Here is a 9,024-nt window from a genome sequence, read left to right on the forward strand (position 1 = left end):
AGTGACCTGTCAGCTACCTTTCCCTCATTGTCCAGTTTAATGACGAGAAAGAACATGGCCCTACATTGGGAAGGTGAAGCTGGGGCCATACCCAGTGGTGCTCTGCTCAGGGGTCACTCCAGGTGTTCCTGCTTGATGCAACACAGAGGGTTCAGCCATATGCAGAGCAAGTACCTTTACCTCCTGAACGCGTGTCTTTCTAGCCACCTCCCTGCGTTGTAAAAATAGCCCAAGACATAAGACCAGAGTGATAGTACAGCAGGGAGGGCGTTTGTCTTGCACACAACTGACCGGCTTCGGTCCCCGGCATCCCATATGGTCCCCCAAGCACTGCCTGGAGTGATTGCTGAGTGCAGAGCCAGGACTGAGCCCTGAGCAGAGTGCAGAGCCGGGACTGAGCCCTGAGCCCTGAGCCCTGAGTGCAGAGCCAGGAGTGAGCCCAGTGTGGCCCTCAACACTCCAGACCAGCCCAAGAAAGAGACCTTCACATCCTGGTGGTCAGGTCCGTGGGCACCACGACTAGGCAGCAGCCCGGCCTCATGCCCCACGCGGCCTCCCAGCCCCCTTGCACCCTGCAGAGCCGGAGTGGGGCCTCCTCCAGCCGACATTCGGCCCTCAGAAAGCGTTTCTGCTCTTCACCACCCCCAGGTCACACACAAAGGGCCCAGAGTTTAGTTGAGGAACGATGAGGTGAGGATGGGCTGGGTCCCGCAGTCAGCCCCGAGTCCCAGGGGTCCGGCCTGGAGCTCTGGTGTCTCCTGAGGCCTCTCGGACCCTGCAGACCTGTTGCTGACGCCCCCATGGGGCCACTTCCCTCTGACTTGCGCACGGCCAGCCAGGGACCCCCCGATACTCCTTGCCTAGTCGAAGATGTTATTTTTGGGGGGCGGGGGGGTGGGAAACACCTGCCAATGCTCAGGGCTTGCTCTGCACTCAGAGATCGCTCCTGGTGGTGCTCGGCAGACCAGGGATCAAACCCAGGCCGGCTGCATCCAAGACAAGCACCCTCCCTGCTGTGCTATTCATCCCTGCCCTTTCGATTTTCTACATTCGATCCAGGAGATGATTTTTCCGCCAGTAAGCAGGAGTGAACCAGGCTGGGCTTTTAGCCCCGATTAAAATAATTCCAAAGCTATTAGGACATCAGGGGAGATGGGGTGGTCAAGAGTGCCTCTGGACCACCTATACTCTCTCTAGAAATTGCCTGGAGGTCGCTGAAGTGAAGGTTCCAGCTCCGTAGAGTGGATTAGAACCTGAATTCCTTCCGTGCCAACGCTGTGACCCGAGGAGCACCCACGTGGGGCAGTGAGGGAATGAAACCCCCATCTCTGTGGAGAGCCCGGCAACCTACCGAGAGAATCTCGCCCCCACGGCAAAGCCTGGCAAGCTCCCCGTGACGTCTTCGATACGCCAAACACAGTAACAAGTCTCACAATGTTACTGGGCCCGCTCGAGCAAATCGATGAACAACGGGAGGACAGTGCTACAGTGCTCTCTGAGCACAGGCTCCACGATTACTCTGTCCCACTGCACAGGCAGTCCCAGGGCCCTGGTCTAGGCTCAGCCACCCCCACCCAGGCAGGGCTCCAGGTTCACGGCTGCAAAGTCCATTCCAGAATGTTTGACCTTTGGCCCAAGTTGGACAACGGCTTTGCTCCCCACCCCATCCCCGGCCCCCCTTGGAATTCCTTGAACAAAGAAAATGATTTCTGGCTTTTCCTGTCTTCCTTACGGGCTTCGCACCGCTCCGTGGCCTTCTAGGACCAGGGTTGGAGCCAGGCTCGGATTCCTGAGCCGACCTCGACCTCGAGCCTGGGACTGGGTGAAAGGTCGTGGCACAGCCTGGCGGGGGCGGGCGGGGAGGTTCCCCACGCAGCACTCCAAGTCGTCCAAACCTTCCTGCTGAGGAAAAGGAGGCTGCGTCCTTAGCACCCCGCAGAGGAAACGTCCCCTCGCCCTGTCCCCCTGCCACGCGGGTTCCTGCCTTCCCTATCTGACCTCAGGCGTCCACATCCTCCCAGCGTCAGAATGGGGAGATGCCCCGGAGGCTCCTTCCGGCCCGGGCCCCTCACCAGGCCCCTGTGAGATCGGCCTCTAATCTCCCCCTGTGTGACTTCCCCTTTTATCTGCCTGTCTCTGTTCTAGCCCATTTCTCTCTCCCCCTCCCTGCCACCGAGTCTCCCAGATTATTAACACTTCTTCTTCCAAGGGTGCCTCCTCCTCCAGGCAGGCCCCCATCTTGCTCCCTGCTCTTCAGACACCTGCTGTGGATCATCCCGAGGGGCCAGTTCAGGAACCCGCATGTCCTTTGGGGTGTTGGAGTGACCCCTTCTGACCGTCTCCACCCTGTTCTCCCTCCTGGTTATCACATACCCACAGTCTCCCTCGTGCCGGTGCTTTCCAAGGCTTTGCTCAAGCGGCCATTTGCTTGCCGGCAACCAACTTCCTTCCCCATGTCATTCTCCTCACAGTGACCCGCTGCTCCGGGCAAACATGAGTGCTTTCTTCCTCCTGCCAGAAAGATGGTCTTTCCTGCCCCTTTGTTCTCCGGGCAGGGCAGGGCACCCCTGAGGGCCGGGGTCTGAGTCCAGGCCGAGGGCCCTCATCTCAGGAATGTCTGGCCCGGTGATGGGGTCCTTCCCACCCTGGCCCAGGCCTGTGACCGCAGCCGCACTTCTGCCTTGTTTCTACCCTCTAGGGCCCCAGGCTGGGACAGACTCGCAGGAGTGATTAACTGCACACTTGGCTTATCTTTCCAAAGGACTTCCAGCCCCTCTCCTTGCCAAAAGAATAACAAATTATGTTGGAGAAGTCGGAGTCATTCCTCATTTAGTGAGGCTAAATGGCCGTGTTTGTAGTAGGTAGTCAGTCCTAGCTCTGGGTGTAATAAAAGAAGAATTTTTAAAAATTTAACTTTTTGTGGTGGTGGTTGTCATGGGGGGAGGGGTGGGGTGGGGGTGTGCCACAGCTGGCAGTGCTCAGGGCTTATTCCTGGCTCTGCGTTCAGGAACTAGTCATAGCGGTGCTTGGGGGATCTTATGGGATGCTGGGATCGAACCCAGGTTGACTGCAAGCAAGGCAAGCATCCTACCTGCTGTACTGTCACTCTGAATCCCAAAATACATTCTTATGCCGGGAAACAGAAAGAGACATGCTTGGTTTCAGGAAGCGTCTTTTGTGGGGCTCAGGAGATGGCTCAAAGAGCTGGAGGGCTTGTCTGCATGCAGACGCCCTGGGTTCGATTCTTAGCACTGCAGGGTCCCCTGAGCACCACTGGGGGTAGCCCTGTTAGATGCCCCCAGCACTGCCTGAGTATTGTTGGGAGTGGTTGCCAGGACCCCTGAGCACTGCTTGGGTAATCACCGCTACTCCCAAAAGTGTCTGTTACAGGGCTGGAGCAATAGCACAGCAGATAGGGCGTTTGCCTTGCACATGGCCGACCCAGGTTCGATTCTCAGCATCCCATATGGTCCGTGAGCATCGCTGGGTGTGACCCAAAAAGAAAAAAAAGAGAGAGAGAATCCGTCTAATAACAATAATAGTGATCAGGGAGCCATAAAATAGTTTTACTAGTTACTGAGTAACTGGGCTGGAGTGATAGCACAGCAGGTAGGGCGTTTGCCTTGCACGCAACCAACATGGCCAACTCGAGTTGATTTCTCTGCCCCTTTCAGAAAGCCCAGCAAGCTACCGAGAGTATCTCGCCGCATGGCAAAGCCTGGCAAGCTACCCGTGACTACTCGATATACCAAACACAGCGACAACAAAGTCTCACAATGGAGACGTTACTGGGCCCCCTAGAGAAAATCGATGAACAATGGGAGGACAGTGACAGTGACAGTTTTACTGCCTTATAGGAAGCCTCGGTTTTAGCATGGTGACTTTATAAATATGTGTCACAGTCTGTTCCAACAAAGATGAGATTTTCATCTGTATTGATGAATCAGAACAGAGTGGTGAACTAGGGGGGTGTGAATTCGAAGCCCTCAAGCACCTGTCTGAGAGTGGGAGTGTCTAGCAGACCCTCGGGATTGTTGTGTCATTCCTATCCTTGGGAGCCCATCCAAGTGCCCAGTCTCTGACCAGATCTGCATCCCATCCATTGAGATTCTGCTGGTGGGGGTGGGGGTGGGGGTGTCTGTCCTGTGACTTGGATTCCCAGGTCTTGGAATTATTAGTATCCCTCTTGCTCATTCGTATTCAGGTCTGCTTCTTCGGTGAGGGGGCAGAAAGGACGCTTGGAACCCTGGGGAACTGTGGATGAAGCCGCTACTGCATTCGGCAACTGCTTCCGGCCTGCTGAGGGCTAGCGTCCATCCTGGCCCAGGGCGAGGACCGAGGCCGGAAGGGCTCTCTGCCCGGAATGTGTTTTGTGGGTACAGGTCTGATGCAGTTGAAGCTTGCTTATTTTTTTTCTTCTTGGGTCACACCCGGCAATACACAGGGGTTACTCCTGGTTCTGCACTCAGGAATTACTCCTGGCGGTGCTCAGGGGACCCTAAGGGATGCTGGGAATTGAACCCGGGTCAGCAGCATGCAAGGCAAACGCCCTACCCGCTGTGCTATCATTCCAGCCGCTGTTGAAGCTTTCTTAGTCCTGCCTTTGCCCTGGTGGGGACCTGGCACTTCGTGGATGTCTCCTTATCAGCCCCTCTCTGGGATGAGCCGGACTCACCCCCCAACCCGCTTCATTCCCCCCCCCCAAGGCCCCATGTGACTCGTGCATTTGCTCTCTGTTCTGTTGCCCCTCTCCCCTCAGCTCTTGTTGCTGAACACGCCCCTCAAGTCATAGCTCGAATCTATCTCCCGAGTGAAGGGCCCCTTGAGTGCGCCCCAGAGCCGACCACGCCTGTGCTCCCAGGGGCTCGGGACCCCACCCCCCTTGCACCCCCTTGTTCTCTGCCCAAGCAGACCCCTCATCGCACTTTGCAGGGCGTCTCCCGCGTGGAGGCTCCACTCCTGGACCCTCAGCGCATGGTAGCTGTTTGCTGAATTGAACGTTCCCCAGCCCTCCAGCTCCCAAAAGGGAGTCACCCAGTTCGTTCATCATTAAATGTTGCACCCCTCAACACGGAGTAAACACCGGGGTGTTTTCTGTTCCACGGGAGGTTTCCACTGTGATGATTAGCCGCCGGAGAAAGAACGAAAACCTCAGGTGCACCCCCCCGCCCCCCGCCCAGACTCCAGATATTCCGCTCCCAGACACAGTAAAAATAAAACCTGTGAAGCAACGGGAGGATGCATGAAAGGTCAGATTAGGCTATGGTAATAAGAAATCTAATTGCGTGCCAGTATCCCTTTAATTGGAGGGTAGAATGCAAATGAAGTAGGCTTGCCCTTTCTGCAAGGCTCCTGTTAATCAATCCTGCGGCACTGGTGGGAGAGTTGAAAAGGAAGATGATAATAACATTTCTTCTCCTTGCTGTGGGAAGGAAGGTGCGGGGCAGGCGCGGGGTGGCCTGGCTTGAGGAGCCCGCTTTGTTTGCTTTCATGGCGTGTGGATCAGCCCGCGACCTCTGCTGCGGGGGTGCAAGGACCCTCTGGGAGCGCTCAGAATGCGGAAACAAATCCTCCGCACGTCGGAGACCCAGTTTTTTAATCGCCCAGCAGCACGCAGGCCCCCTGATGACTGCTGGAAGTGACCCTCCAGGCCCCAGCCCTGAACCAGGAGTAGCCCCTGAGCATCACTGGATGCTGGACACTGGAACAATAACCGAAAGAACAAAACAGGGTGTGGGAAAAGGTGCAGGGGTTAAGGTGCTTGCTTCTCTTACACGCAGCCACCCCCGGTTTGATCCCTGGCACTGCGTATATTCCCGGCGCAAGAGCAGGAATGATACCTGAGCACAGAGCCAGGAGTAAGCCCTGGGTACCACCACCGGGTGTGGCCCCGAAACAAAAATGATGTTTTTAAGAAAACCTGCTTGCATCTTTTCTCTCATGCTTCTGTGAGGTGTGGAGACAGTGCTGACCGCAGCCCACCAGGTCCTGGTTCTAGAATCTTGATGATGCCTTTTTCCTAGAGCAGGCTGCTTGAATATTTAAAAGATGTATTTTTTTGACTTTTTGGGTCATACTTGGCGCTGCTCAGGGGTTCCTCCTGGCTCTGCACTCAGGAATTACTCCTGACGGTGCTCAGGGGACCATATGGGATGCCAGGGATCAAACCTGCATTGGCCGCGTGCAAAGCAAACACCCTCCCTGCTGTATACTGTCGCTCCAACCCCTAGCAGGCTGCTTTAGTAAGAGCTCAGCACAGTATCTGGGCTCTTCTACCATGTCCAGAGCATTACAAATTGGGGGCTGGAGCGATAGGACAGTGGGGGGGGCTCTTGCCTTGTACGCGGTGAACCCAAGTTCGATCCCCCACATCCTCTGCGGCCCCCGAGCACCGCCAGGGGTGATCCCTGAGTGCAGAGCCAAAAGGAAGCCCTGAGCACCACTGGGTGTGTGTGCCCCAACCCCTGCTCCCCAAAAAAGGAAAGGAAGAAAAAAATCTCAGAGTATTATAAATCAGTAAAAAGCAATTTAAAAGCAGACTGTTTGAAAGGCAGTTTTTCTACTGCCAGTGTGTCAGGGGAGATGGGAATTCTGATGCATATCTTCCTGAGGAAATTCTTCCCAAGCACCTGAACTAGATGGGCCGTAAGCCTCTGCTTGTGAGGGTGTTTGGTGTTGGCTTTCTGAGACATCACTGGCAGTGCTAAGTGCCAACTCCTGGCCATTGTTCCCCCTTACACAGGGACCAGGGACTGTGTGGTATCAGGCATCAGCCCCGAGGGTTCCCATATGCAAGAGCTTCAGCCTTTGGCCCTGTGCTGAATTGAAGGATGAGTTCAAAACGGTTTCGGCATCGCAGACCATAAAACCCCAAAGGAGAGAGAGTAAGAGGGAATCCGCCTGCCACAGAGGCAGGTTCAGGGGATGGGGTAGGGGTGGCAAGAGGGATGCTGGGACCATTGGTGGTGGAGAATGGGCACTGGTGAAGGAATGGGTACTCGATCATTGTAGGACTGAAACATCATCACGAAAGTTTGTAAGTCTGTAACTACACATTGTAGTGGTAAAGGTAAAAGGCCCTCCCGTTGATCGTCGATTTGCTCGAGCGGGCCCAGTAACGTCTCCATTGGAGACTTTGTTGTTACTGTGTCTGGCATATCGAATACTCTCGGTAGCTTGCCGGGCTCTCCGAGAGGGGCGGAGGAATCGAACTCGGGTCGGCCATGTTGGCCGCTTGTAAGGCGAACGCCCTACCGCTGTGCTATCACTCCAGCCCAATCCCACAATCCCACACATTGTAGTGATTCATTAAAAAAAATTTAAAAAATTTTTAAAAAAGACAGTTTCATTCCACTTGCTCGAGACAACTTGTTTGGGAGATGATTCGAAGAGCTTTGAGCTGATCCTTAGGTGCCTTCAAACCCTTGAGCTGCCTCCTATGGGGTTACCCCGGGAGGGGAGGGTCCACGGGAATGGATAGCAGGTGAGCATCTGCGCATCACAAGAGCAAGGAGCAGGGAGAGATAGACAGAGAAAAACACCACCAGAGCCACACTTTGTAGACCAGGAACTCAGGCTCACAGACAACACGTTTCACATTGGGCTGTACCCCTCGGCGGAGCTGTCGGGACCCTCTCCCCAGCAGAGCAATGCAAACAGAGCCCCCCCCCCACTCCTTCCTGCATCCCCAACTGTATCTGGGGAGGGAGGCAGGTACGGAGCTGGATCAGGGCGGAGTATGCCACTTTGCAGGTGGAGGTTAAATGGATACGCGGGTCCTTTATGTTTGTTTTGCTGCTTTTTGTTTTGGAGGGCTACACCAGCTGTGCTCAGGGCGTACTCCTGACTCTGCTCGAGAATCATGTCTGGGGGCTGGAGTGATAGCACAGCGGGGAGGGTGTTTGCATTGTACCTGGCCAACCGGGGTTCAATCCCCAGCATCCCATATGGTCCCCTGAGCACCGCCAGGAGTAATTCCTGAGTGCAGAGCCAGGAGTAACTTCTGTGCATCACTGGATGTGATGCAAAAGAAAAAAAAAAGAGTCACGCCTGGTGGGAATCAGAGGCCTGTCTGGGGTGCCTGGGATCTCAGCCCCGGAGGCCCCGTGATTGGGGGAGTTATTCGCTCTGTTTCCCAAACTAGTCCAGGTTCCATTCTACCCCCGTAAAATCACTGTGTCTAAACATGCAAGTACTTACGGAGTCTTCGGGGAGGTTGACCCCGTTGGGGTGCGACCCTCCAAGGCAGACGGAGACTAAGGCGTCTCCGTATTGGCACGGAGCTTTCAGAAGACCAGGCTGCCTTGCACGGCCCATTCCCAGGGAATGCTTCTTCCACTGGACAGCCTTCCCCGTTTGGACAAAGACGGGAGCTCTGTGTTTTCGCTCCTGCAGAATCCGAGTTCAGACCCTGGGTCTGCTGGGCCCCAGAGCCAGGAGTTACCTCCTTGTCAGTTTGGTGCTTTGGCTGCTGGAGAGAGGTGGGGGCCACAGGGCCAAGCGAGGAAATGGAGAGAGGAGCCTGTGGCATCCGCCATCCCCCCAGCTGCCTGTAGCTGTGACACTAGGGGGCTGCTCTCTGCGGAGCCTTGACTGTGGTCGGTTCTCCCCTCCTGGGGCCTTTGGGTGATGAGTAGGAGGGTGAGGTGCAGGAATGCCCCCGCTCCAGGGGACAGGCAGGTATGCCCGGCAGTGGGCTGAGGGTTGGGACTCTGGGGGTCCCTGCAGGAGGCTGCCGGAGCACAGAGCCTGTTCAACGGCTGGCAGGAGGGGGTGCCCTGGCATCCCGTGCCCTGGGAAGCGGCTCGTGGCTAATTGGCGGACAATGGCCTTAATGAAAAGGCCATGTTCATGGACAAAAGAAGCCCTGGCCACAGACAGCCTGAACCAGTTGTGGGGTTGTCATCTTCCCCAGGACTTGGGGCCTGCAGATGCTCCGATTCAGTCGCGTGTCGGTGCCAGGAGAAGACTGGCTTGGGCCCGAGTCTCAGAAAGGGGGAGAGGCTGGGGGAGCCGGCTCCTTGG

Source organism: Sorex fumeus, unplaced genomic scaffold, assembly GCF_029834395.1.
Source record: "Sorex fumeus unplaced genomic scaffold, SorFum_2.1 ptg000129l, whole genome shotgun sequence".
NCBI classification, from domain to species: Eukaryota; Metazoa; Chordata; class Mammalia; order Eulipotyphla; family Soricidae; genus Sorex; species Sorex fumeus.